Below are 14483 nucleotides of genomic sequence, written 5' to 3'. Positions count from 1 at the left end.
TCAATGAATTTACTTGAGTTAAGAAGTAATAGAGGTCTAAAGTTAATGTTTTTGAGCACCTACAGCCAAACCACACTGGACATGCCCAATCTCGTCTGATCTTGGAAGCTATGCAGTGTTGGGCCTGGTTAGTACTTGGTTGGGAGACCACCTAGGAATCCCAGTTGCTGTAGTTAATTTTATACTGCCATAACAGTCTATTCTATTACATTTTACATTTGATTTTTTCAACTTATCAATGAATTTACTTGAGTTAAGAAGTAATAGAGGTCAAAAGTTAATGCTTTTGAGCACCTACAGCCAAACCACACTGGACATGCCCAATCTCGTTTGATCTTGGAAGCTATGCAGTGTTGGGCCTGGTTAGTATTTAGATGGGAGACGACCTGGGAATACCAGGAGCTGTAGGTAATTTTATACTGCCAAAACTTTCTTTTCTATTACATTTTACATTGCATTTTTCAACTTATCATTGAATTTACTTGAGTTAAGAAGTAAAAGAGGTCTAAAGTTAATGTTTTTGAGCACCTACAGCCAAACCACACTGGACATGCCCAATCTCGTCTGATCTTGGAAACTATGCAGTGTTGGGCCTGGTTAGTACTTGGATGGGAGACCACCTAGGAATCCCAGGTGCTGTAGGTAACTTTATACTGCCATAACAGTCTATTCTATTACATTTTACATTTAATTTTTTCAACTTATCAATGAATTTACTTGAGTTAAGAAGTAATAGAGGTCTAAAGTTAATGGTTTTGGGCACCTACAGCCAAACCACACTGGACATGCCCAATATCATCTGATCTTGGAAGCTATGCAGTGTTGGGCCTGGTTAGTACTTGGACGGGAGACCACCTGGGAATGCCAGGTGCTGTAGGTACCTTTATACTGCCATAACATTCTTTTCTATTACATTTTACATTTCATTTTTCAACTAATCATTGAATTTACTTGAGTTAAGAAGTAAAAGAGGTCTAAAGTTAATGTTTTTGAGCACCTACAGCCAAACCACACTGGACATGCCCAATCTCGACTGATCTTGGAAGCTATGCAGTGTTGGGCCTGGTTAGTACTTGGATGGGAGACCACCTGGGAATACCAGGTGCTGTAGGTAATTTTATACTGCCATAACATTCTTTTCTATTACATTTTACATTTAATTTTTTCAACTTATCAATGAATTTACTTGAGTTAAGAAGTAATAGAGGTCTAAAGTTAATGTTTTTGAGCACCTACAGCCAAACCACACTGGACATGCCCAATCTCGTCTGATCTTGGAAGCTATGCAGTGTTGAGCCTGGTTAGTACTTGGAGGGGAGACCACCTGGGAATACCAGGTGCTGTAGGTAATTTTATATAGCCATTACATTCTTTTCTATTACATTTTACATTTAATTTTTTCAACTTATCAATGAATTTACTTGAGTTAAGAAGTAATAGAGGTCTAAAATTAATGTTTTTGAGCACGTACAGCCAAACCACACTGGACATGCCCAATATCATCTGATCTTGGAAGCTATGCAGTGTTGGGCCTGGTTAGTACTTGAATGGGAGACCACCTAGGAATCCCAGGTGCTGTAGGTAATTTTATACTGCCATAACAGTCTATTCTACTACATTTTACATTTAATTTTTTCAACTTATCAATGAATTTACTTGAGTTAAGAAGTAATAGAGGTCTAAAGTTAATGCTTTTGAGCACCTACAGCCAAAGCACACTGGACATGCCCAATCTCGTCTGATCTTGGAAGCTATGCAGTGTTGGGCCTGGTTAGTACTTGGACAGGAGACCACCTGGGAATACCAGGTGCTGTAGGTAATTTTATATAGCCATAACATTATTTTCTATTACATTTTACATTACATTTTTTCAACTTATCAATGAATTTACTTGAGTTAAGAAGTAAAAGAGGTCTAAAGTTAATGTTTTTGAGCACCTACAGCCAAACCACACAGGACATGCCCAATCTTGTCTGAACTTGGAAGCTGTGCAGTGTTGGGCCTGGTTAGTACTTGGATGGGAGACCACCTGGGAATACCAGGTGCTGTAGGTAATTTTATACTGCCATAACATTCTTTTCTATTACATTTTACATTTAATTTTTTCAACTTATCAATGAATTTACTTGAGTTAAGAAGTAATAGAGGTCTAAAGTTAATGTTTTTGAGCACCTACAGCCAAACCACACTGGACATGCCCAATCTCGTCTGATCTTGGAAGCTATGCAGTGTTGGGCCTGGTTAGTACTTGGTTGGGAGACCACCTAGGAATCCCAGTTGCTGTAGTTAATATTATACTGCCATAACAGTCTATTCTATTACATTTTACATTTGATTTTTTCAACTTATCAATGAATTTACTTGAGTTAAGAAGTAATAGAGGTCAAAAGGTAATGCTTTTGAGCACCTACAGCCAAACCACACTGGACATGCCCAATCTCGTTTGATCTTGGAAGCTATGCAGTGTTGGGCCTGGTTAGTATTTAGATGGGAGACCACCTGGGAATACCAGGTGCTGTAGGTAATTTTATACTGCCATAACATTCTTTTCTATTACATTTTACATTTAATTTTTTCAACTTATCAATGAATTTACTTGAGTTAAGAAGTAATAGAGGTCTAAAGTTAATGGTTTTGGGCACCTACAGCCAAACCATACTGGACATGCCCAATATCATTTGATCTTGGAAGCTATGCAGTGTTGGGCCTGGTTAGTACTTGGATGGGAGACGACCTGGGAATACCAGGAGCTGTAGGTAATTTTATACTGCCAAAACTTTCTTTTCTATTACATTTTACATTGCATTTTTCAACTTATCATTGAATTTACTTGAGTTAAGAAGTAAAAGAGGTCTAAAGTTAATGTTTTTGAGCACCTACAGCCAAACCACACTGGACATGCCCAATCTCGTCTGATCTTGGAAACTATGCGGTGTTGGGCCTGGTTAGTACTTGGATGGGAGACCACCTAGGAATCCCAGGTGCTGTAGGTAACTTTATACTGCCATAACAGTCTATTCTATTACATTTTACATTTAATTTTTTCAACTTATCAATGAATTTACTTGAGTTAAGAAGTAATAGAGGTCTAAAGTTAATGGTTTTGGGCACCTACAGCCAAACCACACTGGACATGCCCAATCTCGTCTGATCTTGGAAGCTATGCAGTGTTGGGCCTGGTTAGTACTTGGACAGGAGACCACATGGGAATACCAGGTGCTGTAGGTAATTTTATATAGCCATAACATTATTTTCTATTACATTTTACATTACATTTATTCAACTTATCAATGAATTTACTTGAGTTAAGAAGTAAAAGAGGTCTAAAGTTAATGTTTTTGAGCACCTACAGTCAAACCACACTGGACATGCCCAATCTCGTCTGATCTTGGAAGCTATGCAGTGTTGGGCCTGGTTAGTACTTGGAGGGGAGACCACCTGGGAATACCAGGTGCTGTAGGTAATTTTATATAGCCATTACATTCTTTTCTATTACATTTTACATTTAATTTTTTCAACTTATCAATGAATTTACTTGAGTTAAGAAGTAATAGAGGTCTAAAATTAATGTTTTTGAGCACGTACAGCCAAACCACACTGGACATGCCCAATATCATCTGATCTTGGAAGCTATGCAGTGTTGGGCCTGGTTAGTACTTGAATGGGAGACCACCTAGGAATCCCAGGTGCTGTAGGTAATTTTATACTGCCATAACAGTCTATTCTACTACATTTTAAATTTAATTTTTTCAACTTATCAATGAATTTACTTGAGTTAAGAAGTAATAGAGGTCTAAAGTTAATGCTTTTGAGCACCTACAGCCAAACCACACTGGACATGCCCAATCTCGTCTGATCTTGGAAGCTATGCAGTGTTGGGACTGGTTAGTACTTGGACGGGAGACCACCTGGGAATACCAGGTGCTGTAGGTAATTTTATATAGCCATAACATTATTTTCTATTACATTTTACATTTAATTTTTTCAACTTATCAATGAATTTACTTGAGTTAAGAAGTAATAGAGGTCTAAATTTAATGCTTTTGAGCACCTACAGCCAAACCACACTGGACATGCCCAATCTCGTCTGATCTTGTAAGCTTTGCTGTGTTGGGCCTGGTTTGTACTTGGATGGGAGACCACCTGAGAATACCAGTTGCTGTAGGAAATTTTATACAGCCAAAACATTCTTTTCTATTACATTTTACATTTAATTTTTTCAACTTATCAATGAATTTACTTGAGTTAAGAAGTAAAAGAGGTCTAAAGTTAATGTTTTTGAGCACCTACTGCCAAACCACACTGGACATGCCCAATCTTGATTGATCTTGGAAGCTATGCAGTGTTGGGCCTGATTAGTACTTGGATGGGAGACCTCCTGGGAATACCAGGTGCTGTAGGTAATTTTATACTGCCATAACATTCTTTTCTATTACATTTTACATTTAATTTTTTCAACTTATCAATGAATTTACTTGAGTTAAGAAGTAATAGAGGTCTAAAGTTAATGGTTTTGGGCAACTACAGCCAAACCACACTGGACATGCCCAATCTCGTCTGATCTTGGAAGCTATGCAGTGTTGGGCCTGGTTAGTACTTGGATGGGAGCCCACCTAGGAATCCCAGGTGCTGTATGTAATTTTATACTGCCATAACAGTCTTTTCTATTACATTTTACAATTAATTTTTTCAACTTATCAATGAATTTACTTGAGTTAAGAAGTAATAGAGGTCTAAAGTTAATGTTTTTGAGCACCTACAGCCAAACCACACTGGACATGCCCAATCTCGTTTGATCTTGGAAGCTATGTAGTGTTGGGCCTGGTTAGTACTTGGACGGGAGACCACCTGGGAATGCCAGGTGCTGTAGGTACTTTTATACTGCCATAACATTCTTTTCTATTACATTTTACATTTCATTTTTCAACTAATCATTGAATTTACTTGAGTTAAGAAGTAAAAGAGGTCTAAAGTTAATGTTTTTGAGCACCTACAGCCAAACCACACTGGACATGCCCAATCTCGACTGAACTTGGAAGCTATGCAGTGTTGGGCCTGGTTAGTACTTGGATGGGAGACCACCTGGGAATACCAGGTGCTGTAGGTAATTTTATACTGCCATAACATTCTTTTCTATTACATTTTACATTTAATTTTTTCAACTTATCAATGAATTTACTTGAGTTAAGAAGTAATAGAGGTCTAAAGTTAATGTTTTTGAGCACCTACAGCCAAACCACACAGGACATGCCCAATCTTGTCTGATCTTGGAAGCTATGCAGTGTTGGGCCTGGTTAGTTCTTGGAGGGGAGACCACCTGGGAATACCAGGTGCTGTAGGTAATTTTATATAGCCATTACATTCTTTTCTATTACATTTTACATTACATTTTTTCAACTTATCAATGAATTTTCTTGAGTTAAGAAGTAAAAGTGGTCTAAAGTTAATGTTTTTGAGCACCTACAGTCAAACCACACTGGACATGCCCAATCTCGTCTGATCTTGGAAGCTATGCAGTGTTGGGCCTGGTTAGTACTTGGATGGGAAACCACCTGGGAATACCAGGTGCTGTAGGTAATTTTATACTGCCATAACATTCTTTTCTATTACATTTTACATTTAATTTTTTCAACTTATCAATGAATTTACTTGAGTTAAGAAGTAAAAGAGGTCTAAAGTTAATGTTTTTGAGCACCTACTGCCAAACCACACTGGACATGCCCAATTTTGTTTGATCTTGGAAGCTATGCAGTGTTGGGCCTGGTTAGTACTTGGATGGGAGACCACCTGGGAATACCAGGTGCTGTAGGTAATTTTATACTGCCATAACATTCTTTTCTATTACATTTTACATTTAATTTTTTCAACTTATCAATGAATTTACTTGAGTTAAGAAGTAATAGAGGTCTAAATTTAATGCTTTTGAGCACCTACAGCCAAACCACACTGGACATGCCCAATCTCGTCTGATCTTGTAAGCTTTGCTGTGTTGGGCCTGGTTTGTACTTGGATGGGAGACCACCTGAGAATACCAGTTGCTGTAGGAAATTTTATACAGCCAAAACATTCTTTTCTATTACATTTTACATTTAATTTTTTCAACTTATCAATGAATTTACTTGAGTTAAGAAGTAAAAGAGGTCTAAAGTTAATGTTTTTGAGCACCTACTGCCAAACCACACTGGACATGCCCAATCTTGATTGATCTTGGAAGCTATGCAGTGTTGGGCCTGATTAGTACTTGGATGGGAGACCTCCTGGGAATACCAGGTGCTGTAGGTAATTTTATACTGCCATAACATTCTTTTCTATTACATTTTACATTTAATTTTTTCAACTTATCAATGAATTTACTTGAGTTAAGAAGTAATAGAGGTCTAAAGTTAATGGTTTTGGGCAACTACAGCCAAACCACACTGGACATGCCCAATCTCGTCTGATCTTGGAAGCTATGCAGTGTTGGGCCTGGTTAGTACTTGGATGGGAGACCACCTGGGAATACGAGGAGCTGTAGGCAATTTTATACTGCCAAAACATTCTTTTCTATTACATTTTACATTTAATTTTTTCAATTTATCAATGAATTTACTTGAGTTAAGAAGTAATAGAGGTCTAAAATTATTGGTTTGGGGCACCTACAGCCAAAGCACACTGGACATGCCCAATATCGTCTGATCTTGGAAGCTATGCAGTGTTGGGCCTGGTTAGTACTTGGATGGGAGACCACCTAGGAATCCCAGGTGCTGTAGGTAATTTTATACTGCCATAACAGTCTTTTCTATTACATTTTACAATTAATTTTTTCAACTTATCAATGAATTTACTTGAGTTAAGAAGTAATAGAGGTCTAAAGTTAATGCTTTTGAGCACCTACAGCCAAACCACACTGGACATGCCCAATCTCGTTTGATCTTGGAAGCTATGCAGTGTTGGGCCTGGTTAGTACTTGGACGGGAGACCACCTAGGAATGCCAGGTGCTGTAGGTACTTTTATACTGCCATAACATTCTTTTCTATTACATTTTACATTTCATTTTTCAACTAATCATTGAATTTACTTGAGTTAAGAAGTAAAAGAGGTCTAAAGTTAATGTTTTTGAGCACCTACAGCCAAACCACACTGGACATGCCCAATCTCGACTGAACTTGGAAGCTATGCAGTGTTGGGCCTGGTTAGTACTTGGATGGGAGACCACCTGGGAATACCAGGTGCTGTAGGTAATTTTATACTGCCATTACATTCTTTTCTATTACATTTTACATTTAATTTTTTCAACTTATCAATGAATTTACTTGAGTTAAGAAGTAATAGAGGTCTAAAGTTAATGTTTTTGAGCACCTACAGCCAAACCACACAGGACATGCCCAATCTCGTCTGAACTTGGAAGCTATGCAGTGTTGGGCCTGGTTAGTACTTGGATGGGAGACCACCTGGGAATATCAGGTGCTGTAGGTAATTTTATACTGCCATAACATTCTTTTCTATTACATTTTACATTTAATTTTTTCAACTTATCAATGAATTTACTTGAGTTAAGAAGTAATAGAGGTCTAAAATTAATGTTTTTGATCACCTACAGCCAAACCACACTGGACATGCCCAATATCGTCTGATATTGGAAGCTATGCAGTGTTGGGCCTGGTTAGTACTTGAATGGGAGACCACCTGGGAATACCAGTTGCTGTAGGTAATTTTATACTGCCATAACATTCTTTTCCATTACATTTTACATTTCATTTTTCAACTTATCATTGAATTTACTTGAGTTAAGAAGTAAAAGAGGTCTAAAGTTAATGTTTTTGAGCACCTACAGCCAAACCACACTGGACATGCCCAATCTCGTCTGATCTTGGAAGCTATGCAGTGGTGGGCCAGGTTAGTACTTGGATTGGAGACCACCTAGGAATCCCAGGTGCTGTAGGTAATTTTATACTGCCATAACAGTCTTTTCTACTACATTTTACATTTAATTTTTTCAACTTATCAATGAATTTACTTGAGTTAAGAAGTAATAGAGGTCTAAAGTTAATACTTTTGAGCACCTACAGCCAAACCACACTGGACATGCCCAATCTCGTCTGATCTTGGAAGCTATGCAGTGTTGGGCCTGGTTAGTACTTGGAGGGGAGACCACCTGGGAATTCCAGGTGCTGTAGGTAATTTTATATAGCCATTACATTCTTTTCTATTACATTTTACATTACATTTTTTCAACTTATCAATGAATTTTCTTGAGTTAAGAAGTAAAAGAGGTCTAAAGTTAATGTTTTTGAGCACCTACAGTCAAACCACACTGGACATGCCCAATCTCGTCTGATCTTGGAAGCTATGCAGTGTTGGGCCTGGTTAGTACTTGGATGGGAGACCACCAGGGAATACCAGGTGCTGTAGGTAATTTTATACTGCCATAACATTCTTTTCTATTACATTTTACATTTAATTTTTTCAACTTATCAATGAATTTCCTTGAGTTAAGAAGTAATAGAGGTCTAAAGTTAATACTTTTCAGCACCTACAGCCAATCCACACTGGACATGCCCAATCTCATCTTATCTTGGTAGCTATGCAGTGTTTGGCCTTGTCAGTACTTGGATGGGAGACCACCTGGGAAAACCAGGTGCAGTAGGTAATTTTATACTCCCATAACATTCTTTTCTATTACATTTTACATTTAATTTTTTCAACTTATCAATTAATTTACATGAGTTAAGAATTAATACAGGTCTAAAGTTAATGTTTTTGAGCACCTACAGCCAAACCACACTGGACATGCCCAATCTCGTCTGATCTTGGAAGCTATGCAGTGTTGGGACTGGTTAGTACTTGGATGGGTGACTACCTAGGAATCCCAGGTGCTGTAGGTAATTTTAAACTGCCATAACATTCTTTTCTATTACATTTTACATTTAATTTTTTCAACTTATCAATGAATTTACTTGTGTTAAGAAGTAAAAGCGGTCTAAATTTAATGCTTTTGAGCACCTACAGCCAAACCACACTGTACATGCCCAATCTCGTCTGAACTTGGAAGCTATGCAGTGTTGGGCCTGATTAGTACTTGGATGGGAGACCACCTGGGAATACCAAGAGCTGTAGGTAATTATATACTGCCAGAACCTTCTTTTCTATTACATTTTACATTTAATTTTTTCAACTTATCAATGAATTTACTTGAGTTAAGAAGTAATAGAGGACTAAATTTAATGCTTTTGAGCACCTACAGCCAAACCATACTGGACATGCCCAATCTCGTCTGATCTTGGAAGCTATGCAGTGTTGGGACTGGTTTGTACTTGGATGGGAGACCACCTGGGAATACCAGGTGCTGTAGGTAAATTTATACTGCCATAACATTCTTTTCTATTACATTTTACATTTCATTTTTCAACTTATCATTGAATTTACTTGAGTTAAGAAGTAAGAGAGGTCTAAAGTTAATGTTTATGTTTTTGAGCACCTACAGCCAAACCACACTGGACATGCCCAATCTCGTCTGATCTTGGAAGCTATGCAGTGTTGGGCCTGGTTAGTACTTGGACGGGAGACCACCTGGGAATGCCAGGTGCTGTAGGTACTTTTATACTGCCATAACATTCTTTTCTATTACATTTTACATTTCATTTTTCAACTAATCATTGAATTTACTTGAGTTAAGAAGTAAAAGAGGTCTAAAGTTAATGTTTTTGAGCACCTACAGCCAAACCACACTGGACATGCCCAATCTCGACTGAACTTGGAAGCTATGCAGTGTTGGGCCTGGTTAGTACTTGGATGGGAGACCACCTGGGAATACCAGGTGCTGTAGGTAATTTTATACTGCCATAACATTCTTTTCTATTACATTTTACATTTAATTTTTTCAACTTATCAATGAATTTACTTGAGTTAAGAAGTAATAGAGGTCTAAAGTTAAAGTTTTTGAGCACCTACAGCCAAACCACACTGGACATGCCCAATCTCGTCTGATCTTGGAAGCTATGCAGTGTTGGGCCTGGTTAGTACTTGGAGGGGAGACCACCTGGGAATACCAGGTGCTGTAGGTAATTTTATATAGCCATTACATTCTTTTCTATTACATTTTACATTTAATTTTTTCAACTTATCAATGAATTTACTTGAGTTAAGAAGTAATAGAGGTCTAAAATTAATGTTTTTGAGCACGTACAGCCAAAGCACACTGGACATGCCCAATATCATCTGATCTTGGAAGCTATGCAGTGTTGGGCCTGGTTAGTACTTGAATGGGAGACCACCTAGGAATCCCAGGTGCTGTAGGTAATTTTATACTGCCATAACAGTCTATTCTACTACATTTTACATTTAATTTTTTCAACTTATCAATGAATTTACTTGAGTTAAGAAGTAATAGAGGTCTAAAGTTAATGCTTTTGAGCACCTACAGCCAAACCACACTGGACATGCCCAATCTCGTCTGATCTTGGAAGCTATGCAGTGTTGGGCCTGGTTAGTACTTGGACAGGAGACCACCTGGGAATACCAGGTGCTGTAGGTAATTTTATATAGCCATAACATTATTTTCTATTACATTTTACATTTAATTTTTTCAACTTATCAATGAAATTACTTGAGTTAAGAAGTAAAAGAGGTCTAAAGTTAATGTTTTTGAGCACCTACAGTCAAACCACACTGGACATGCCCAATCTCGTCTGATCTTGGAAGCTATGCAGTGTTGGGCCTGGTTAGTACTTGGAGGGGAGACCACCTGGGAATACCAGGTGCTGTAGGTAATTTTATATAGCCATTACATTCTTTTCTATTACATTTTACATTTAATTTTTTCAACTTATCAATGAATTTACTTGAGTTAAGAAGTAATAGAGGTCTAAAATTAATGTTTTTGAGCACCTACAGCCAAACCACACTGGACATGCCCAATATCGTCTGATATTGGAAGCTATGCAGTGTTGGGCCTGGTTAGTACTTGAATGGGAGACCACCTGGGAATACCAGGTGCTGTAGGTAATTTTATACTGCCATAACATTCTTTTCTATTACATTTTACATTTAATTTTTTCAACTTATCAATGAATTTACTTGAGTTAAGAAGTAATAGAGGTCTAAAATTAATGTTTTTGAGCACCTACAGCCAAACCACACTGGACATGCCCAATATCGTCTGATATTGGAAGCTATGCAGTGTTGGGCCTGGTTAGTACTTGAATGGGAGACCACCTGGGAATACCAGGTGCTGTAGGTAATTTTATACTGCCATAACATTCTTTTCCATTACATTTTACATTTCATTTTTCAACTTATCATTGAATTTACTTGAGTTAAGAAGTAAAAGAGGTCTAAAGTTAATGTTTTTGAGCACCTACAGCCAAACCACACTGGACATGCCCAATCTCGTCTGATCTTGGAAGCTATGCAGTGGTGGGCCAGGTTAGTACTTGGATTGGAGACCACCTAGGAATCCCAGGTGCTGTAGGTAATTTTATACTGCCATAACAGTCTTTTCTACTACATTTTACATTTAATTTTTTCAACTTATCAATGAATTTACTTGAGTTAAGAAGTACTAGAGGTCTAAAGTTAATACTTTTGAGCACCTACAGCCAAACCACACTGGACATGCCCAATCTCGTCTGATCTTGGAAGCTATGCAGTGTTGGGCCTGGTTAGTAATTGGAGGGGAGACCACCTGGGAATACCAGGTGCTGTAGGTAATTTTATATAGCCATTACATTCTTTTCTATTACATTTTACATTACATTTTTTCAACTTATCAATGAATTTTCTTGAGTTAAGAAGTAAAAGAGGTCTAAAGTTAATGTTTTTGAGCACCTACAGTCAAACCACACTGGACATGCCCAATCTCGTCTGATCTTGGAAGCTATGCAGTGTTGGGCCTGGTTAGTACTTGGATGGGAGACCACCAGGGAATACCAGGTGCTGTAGGTAATTTTATACTGCCATAACATTCTTTTCTATTACATTTTACATTTAATTTTTTCAACTTATCAATGAATTTCCTTGAGTTAAGAAGTAATAGAGGTCTAAAGTTAATACTTTTCAGCACCTACAGCCAATCCACACTGGACATGCCCAATCTCATCTTATCTTGGTAGCTATGCAGTGTTTGGCCTTGTCAGTACTTGGATGGGAGACCACCTGGGAAAACCAGGTGCAGTAGGTAATTTTATACTCCCATAACATTCTTTTCTATTACATTTTACATTTAATTTTTTCAACTTATCAATTAATTTACATGAGTTAAGAATTAATACAGGTCTAAAGTTAATGTTTTTGAGCACCTACAGCCAAACCACACTTGACATGCCCAATCTCGTCTGATCTTGGAAGCTATGCAGTGTTGGGACTGGTTAGTACTTGGATGGGTGACTACCTAGGAATCCCAGGTGCTGTAGGTAATTTTAAACTGCCATAACATTCTTTTCTATTACATTTTACATTTAATTTTTTCAACTTATCAATGAATTTACTTGTGTTAAGAAGTAAAAGCGGTCTAAATTTAATGCTTTTGAGCACCTACAGCCAAACCACACTGTACATGCCCAATCTCGTCTGAACTTGGAAGCTATGCAGTGTTGGGCCTGATTAGTACTTGGATGGGAGACCACCTGGGAATACCAAGAGCTGTAGGTAATTTTATACTGCCAGAACCTTCTTTTCTATTACATTTTACATTTAATTTTTTCAACTTATCAATGAATTTACTTGAGTTAAGAAGTAATAGAGGACTAAATTTAATGCTTTTGAGCACCTACAGCCAAACCATACTGGACATGCCCAATCTCGTCTGATCTTGGAAGCTATGCAGTGTTGGGACTGGTTTGTACTTGGATGGGAGACCACCTGGGAATACCAGGTGCTGTAGGTAAATTTATACTGCCATAACATTCTTTTCTATTACATTTTACATTTCATTTTTCAACTTATCATTGAATTTACTTGAGTTAAGAAGTAAGAGAGGTCTAAAGTTAATGTTTATGTTTTTGAGCACCTACAGCCAAACCACACTGGACATGCCCAATCTCGTCTGATCTTGGAAGCTATGCAGTGTTGGGCCTGGTTAGTACTTGGACGGGAGACCACCTGGGAATGCCAGGTGCTGTAGGTACTTTTATACTGCCATAACATTCTTTTCTATTACATTTTACATTTCATTTTTTAACTAATCATTGAATTTACTTGAGTTAAGAAGTAAAAGAGGTCTAAAGTTAATGTTTTTGAGCACCTACAGCCAAACCACACTGGACATGCCCAATCTCGACTGAACTTGGAAGCTATGCAGTGTTGGGCCTGGTTAGTACTTGGATGGGAGACCACCTGGGAATACCAGGTGCTGTAGGTAATTTTATACTGCCATAACATTCTTTTCTATTACATTTTACATTTAATTTTTTCAACTTATCAATGAATTTACTTGAGTTAAGAAGTAATAGAGGTCTAAAGTTAAAGTTTTTGAGCACCTACAGCCAAACCACACTGGACATGCCCAATCTCGTCTGATCTTGGAAGCTATGCAGTGTTGGGCCTGGTTAGTACTTGGAGGGGAGACCACCTGGGAATACCAGGTGCTGTAGGTAATTTTATATAGCCATTACATTCTTTTCTATTACATTTTACATTTAATTTTTTCAACTTATCAATGAATTTACTTGAGTTAAGAAGTAATAGAGGTCTAAAATTAATGTTTTTGAGCACGTACAGCCAAACCACACTGGACATGCCCAATCTCGTCTGATCTTGGAAGCTATGCAGTGTTGGGCCTGGTTAGTACTTGGACAGGAGACCACCTGGGAATACCAGGTGCTGTAGGTAATTTCATGTAGCCATAACATTATTTTCTATTACATTTTACATTTAATTTTTTCAACTTATCAATGAATTTACTTGAGTTAAGAAGTAAAAGAGGTCTAAAGTTAATGTTTTTGAGCACCTACAGTCAAACCACACTGGACATGCCCAATCTCGTCTGATCTTGGAAGCTATGCAGTGTTGGGCCTGGTTAGTACTTGGAGGGGAGACCACCTGGGAATACCAGGTGCTGTAGGTAATTTTATATAGCCATTACATTCTTTTCTATTACATTTTACATTTAATTTTTTCAACTTATCAATGAATTTACTTGAGTTAAGAAGTAATAGAGGTCTAAAATTAATGTTTTTGAGCACGTACAGCCAAACCACACTGGACATGCCCAATATCATCTGATCTTGGAAGCTATGCAGTGTTGGGCCTGGTTAGTACTTGAATGGGAGACCACCTAGGAATCCCATGTGCTGTAGGTAATTTTATACTGCCATAACAGTCTATTCTACTACATTTTACATTTAATTTTTTCAACTTATCAATGAATTTACTTGAGTTAAGAAGTAATAGAGGTCTAAAGTTAATGCTTTTGAGCACCTACAGCCAAACCACACTGGACATGCCCAATCTCGTCTGATCTTGGAAGCTATGCAGTGTTGGGACTGGTCAGTACTTGGACGGGAGA

General features: G+C 37.7%; 60 pseudogenes; all 60 read left to right on the top strand.

Moving 5' to 3' along the window:
• The first annotated feature begins 57 nt into the window (after positions 1–57).
• Positions 58–176, top strand: LOC148452938 (5S ribosomal RNA; annotated as a pseudogene).
• Positions 177–292: 116 nt separating this feature from the next.
• Positions 293–411, top strand: LOC148452937 (5S ribosomal RNA; annotated as a pseudogene).
• A 115-nt stretch (positions 412–526) lies between these two features.
• On the top strand, positions 527–645 carry LOC148452936 (5S ribosomal RNA; annotated as a pseudogene).
• A 116-nt stretch (positions 646–761) lies between these two features.
• LOC148452935 (5S ribosomal RNA) lies at positions 762–880 on the top strand (annotated as a pseudogene).
• Positions 881–995: 115 nt separating this feature from the next.
• Positions 996–1114, top strand: LOC148452934 (5S ribosomal RNA; annotated as a pseudogene).
• Positions 1115–1230: 116 nt separating this feature from the next.
• Positions 1231–1349, top strand: LOC148452933 (5S ribosomal RNA; annotated as a pseudogene).
• A 116-nt stretch (positions 1350–1465) lies between these two features.
• On the top strand, positions 1466–1584 carry LOC148452932 (5S ribosomal RNA; annotated as a pseudogene).
• A 116-nt stretch (positions 1585–1700) lies between these two features.
• Positions 1701–1819, top strand: LOC148452931 (5S ribosomal RNA; annotated as a pseudogene).
• Positions 1820–1935: 116 nt separating this feature from the next.
• On the top strand, positions 1936–2054 carry LOC148452930 (5S ribosomal RNA; annotated as a pseudogene).
• A 116-nt stretch (positions 2055–2170) lies between these two features.
• Positions 2171–2289, top strand: LOC148452929 (5S ribosomal RNA; annotated as a pseudogene).
• Positions 2290–2405: 116 nt separating this feature from the next.
• LOC148452928 (5S ribosomal RNA) lies at positions 2406–2524 on the top strand (annotated as a pseudogene).
• A 116-nt stretch (positions 2525–2640) lies between these two features.
• Positions 2641–2759, top strand: LOC148452927 (5S ribosomal RNA; annotated as a pseudogene).
• A 115-nt stretch (positions 2760–2874) lies between these two features.
• LOC148452926 (5S ribosomal RNA) lies at positions 2875–2993 on the top strand (annotated as a pseudogene).
• A 116-nt stretch (positions 2994–3109) lies between these two features.
• On the top strand, positions 3110–3228 carry LOC148452925 (5S ribosomal RNA; annotated as a pseudogene).
• A 116-nt stretch (positions 3229–3344) lies between these two features.
• Positions 3345–3463, top strand: LOC148452924 (5S ribosomal RNA; annotated as a pseudogene).
• A 116-nt stretch (positions 3464–3579) lies between these two features.
• On the top strand, positions 3580–3698 carry LOC148452923 (5S ribosomal RNA; annotated as a pseudogene).
• A 116-nt stretch (positions 3699–3814) lies between these two features.
• LOC148452922 (5S ribosomal RNA) lies at positions 3815–3933 on the top strand (annotated as a pseudogene).
• A 116-nt stretch (positions 3934–4049) lies between these two features.
• Positions 4050–4168, top strand: LOC148452921 (5S ribosomal RNA; annotated as a pseudogene).
• A 116-nt stretch (positions 4169–4284) lies between these two features.
• LOC148452920 (5S ribosomal RNA) lies at positions 4285–4403 on the top strand (annotated as a pseudogene).
• Positions 4404–4519: 116 nt separating this feature from the next.
• LOC148452919 (5S ribosomal RNA) lies at positions 4520–4638 on the top strand (annotated as a pseudogene).
• A 116-nt stretch (positions 4639–4754) lies between these two features.
• Positions 4755–4873, top strand: LOC148452918 (5S ribosomal RNA; annotated as a pseudogene).
• Positions 4874–4988: 115 nt separating this feature from the next.
• Positions 4989–5107, top strand: LOC148452917 (5S ribosomal RNA; annotated as a pseudogene).
• A 116-nt stretch (positions 5108–5223) lies between these two features.
• LOC148452916 (5S ribosomal RNA) lies at positions 5224–5342 on the top strand (annotated as a pseudogene).
• Positions 5343–5458: 116 nt separating this feature from the next.
• On the top strand, positions 5459–5577 carry LOC148452915 (5S ribosomal RNA; annotated as a pseudogene).
• Positions 5578–5693: 116 nt separating this feature from the next.
• On the top strand, positions 5694–5812 carry LOC148452914 (5S ribosomal RNA; annotated as a pseudogene).
• A 116-nt stretch (positions 5813–5928) lies between these two features.
• On the top strand, positions 5929–6047 carry LOC148452913 (5S ribosomal RNA; annotated as a pseudogene).
• A 116-nt stretch (positions 6048–6163) lies between these two features.
• Positions 6164–6282, top strand: LOC148452912 (5S ribosomal RNA; annotated as a pseudogene).
• Positions 6283–6398: 116 nt separating this feature from the next.
• On the top strand, positions 6399–6517 carry LOC148452911 (5S ribosomal RNA; annotated as a pseudogene).
• A 116-nt stretch (positions 6518–6633) lies between these two features.
• Positions 6634–6752, top strand: LOC148452910 (5S ribosomal RNA; annotated as a pseudogene).
• A 116-nt stretch (positions 6753–6868) lies between these two features.
• Positions 6869–6987, top strand: LOC148452909 (5S ribosomal RNA; annotated as a pseudogene).
• A 115-nt stretch (positions 6988–7102) lies between these two features.
• On the top strand, positions 7103–7221 carry LOC148452908 (5S ribosomal RNA; annotated as a pseudogene).
• A 116-nt stretch (positions 7222–7337) lies between these two features.
• LOC148452907 (5S ribosomal RNA) lies at positions 7338–7456 on the top strand (annotated as a pseudogene).
• Positions 7457–7572: 116 nt separating this feature from the next.
• LOC148452906 (5S ribosomal RNA) lies at positions 7573–7691 on the top strand (annotated as a pseudogene).
• A 115-nt stretch (positions 7692–7806) lies between these two features.
• LOC148452905 (5S ribosomal RNA) lies at positions 7807–7925 on the top strand (annotated as a pseudogene).
• A 116-nt stretch (positions 7926–8041) lies between these two features.
• Positions 8042–8160, top strand: LOC148452904 (5S ribosomal RNA; annotated as a pseudogene).
• A 116-nt stretch (positions 8161–8276) lies between these two features.
• Positions 8277–8395, top strand: LOC148452903 (5S ribosomal RNA; annotated as a pseudogene).
• Positions 8396–8746: 351 nt separating this feature from the next.
• LOC148452902 (5S ribosomal RNA) lies at positions 8747–8865 on the top strand (annotated as a pseudogene).
• Positions 8866–8981: 116 nt separating this feature from the next.
• Positions 8982–9100, top strand: LOC148452901 (5S ribosomal RNA; annotated as a pseudogene).
• A 116-nt stretch (positions 9101–9216) lies between these two features.
• On the top strand, positions 9217–9335 carry LOC148452900 (5S ribosomal RNA; annotated as a pseudogene).
• Positions 9336–9456: 121 nt separating this feature from the next.
• LOC148452899 (5S ribosomal RNA) lies at positions 9457–9575 on the top strand (annotated as a pseudogene).
• A 115-nt stretch (positions 9576–9690) lies between these two features.
• Positions 9691–9809, top strand: LOC148452898 (5S ribosomal RNA; annotated as a pseudogene).
• A 116-nt stretch (positions 9810–9925) lies between these two features.
• On the top strand, positions 9926–10044 carry LOC148452897 (5S ribosomal RNA; annotated as a pseudogene).
• A 116-nt stretch (positions 10045–10160) lies between these two features.
• Positions 10161–10279, top strand: LOC148452896 (5S ribosomal RNA; annotated as a pseudogene).
• Positions 10280–10395: 116 nt separating this feature from the next.
• On the top strand, positions 10396–10514 carry LOC148452895 (5S ribosomal RNA; annotated as a pseudogene).
• Positions 10515–10630: 116 nt separating this feature from the next.
• LOC148452894 (5S ribosomal RNA) lies at positions 10631–10749 on the top strand (annotated as a pseudogene).
• Positions 10750–10865: 116 nt separating this feature from the next.
• LOC148452893 (5S ribosomal RNA) lies at positions 10866–10984 on the top strand (annotated as a pseudogene).
• Positions 10985–11100: 116 nt separating this feature from the next.
• Positions 11101–11219, top strand: LOC148452892 (5S ribosomal RNA; annotated as a pseudogene).
• A 115-nt stretch (positions 11220–11334) lies between these two features.
• LOC148452891 (5S ribosomal RNA) lies at positions 11335–11453 on the top strand (annotated as a pseudogene).
• Positions 11454–11569: 116 nt separating this feature from the next.
• LOC148452890 (5S ribosomal RNA) lies at positions 11570–11688 on the top strand (annotated as a pseudogene).
• A 116-nt stretch (positions 11689–11804) lies between these two features.
• LOC148452889 (5S ribosomal RNA) lies at positions 11805–11923 on the top strand (annotated as a pseudogene).
• A 351-nt stretch (positions 11924–12274) lies between these two features.
• Positions 12275–12393, top strand: LOC148452888 (5S ribosomal RNA; annotated as a pseudogene).
• Positions 12394–12509: 116 nt separating this feature from the next.
• On the top strand, positions 12510–12628 carry LOC148452887 (5S ribosomal RNA; annotated as a pseudogene).
• Positions 12629–12744: 116 nt separating this feature from the next.
• On the top strand, positions 12745–12863 carry LOC148452886 (5S ribosomal RNA; annotated as a pseudogene).
• Positions 12864–12984: 121 nt separating this feature from the next.
• LOC148452885 (5S ribosomal RNA) lies at positions 12985–13103 on the top strand (annotated as a pseudogene).
• A 115-nt stretch (positions 13104–13218) lies between these two features.
• On the top strand, positions 13219–13337 carry LOC148452884 (5S ribosomal RNA; annotated as a pseudogene).
• Positions 13338–13453: 116 nt separating this feature from the next.
• LOC148452883 (5S ribosomal RNA) lies at positions 13454–13572 on the top strand (annotated as a pseudogene).
• A 116-nt stretch (positions 13573–13688) lies between these two features.
• Positions 13689–13807, top strand: LOC148452882 (5S ribosomal RNA; annotated as a pseudogene).
• Positions 13808–13923: 116 nt separating this feature from the next.
• Positions 13924–14042, top strand: LOC148452881 (5S ribosomal RNA; annotated as a pseudogene).
• Positions 14043–14158: 116 nt separating this feature from the next.
• On the top strand, positions 14159–14277 carry LOC148452880 (5S ribosomal RNA; annotated as a pseudogene).
• Positions 14278–14393: 116 nt separating this feature from the next.
• LOC148452879 (5S ribosomal RNA) overlaps positions 14394–14483 on the top strand; it is a 119-nt pseudogene continuing 29 nt past the window's right edge.

Source organism: Taudactylus pleione, unplaced genomic scaffold, assembly GCF_031769625.1.
Source record: "Taudactylus pleione unplaced genomic scaffold, aTauple2 ptg001184l, whole genome shotgun sequence".
In the NCBI taxonomy this organism is placed as follows: Eukaryota; Metazoa; Chordata; class Amphibia; order Anura; family Myobatrachidae; genus Taudactylus; species Taudactylus pleione.
The sequence above is the reverse complement of the archived record's forward strand: the minus strand, read 5'-3'. Positions and strand labels throughout refer to the sequence as shown.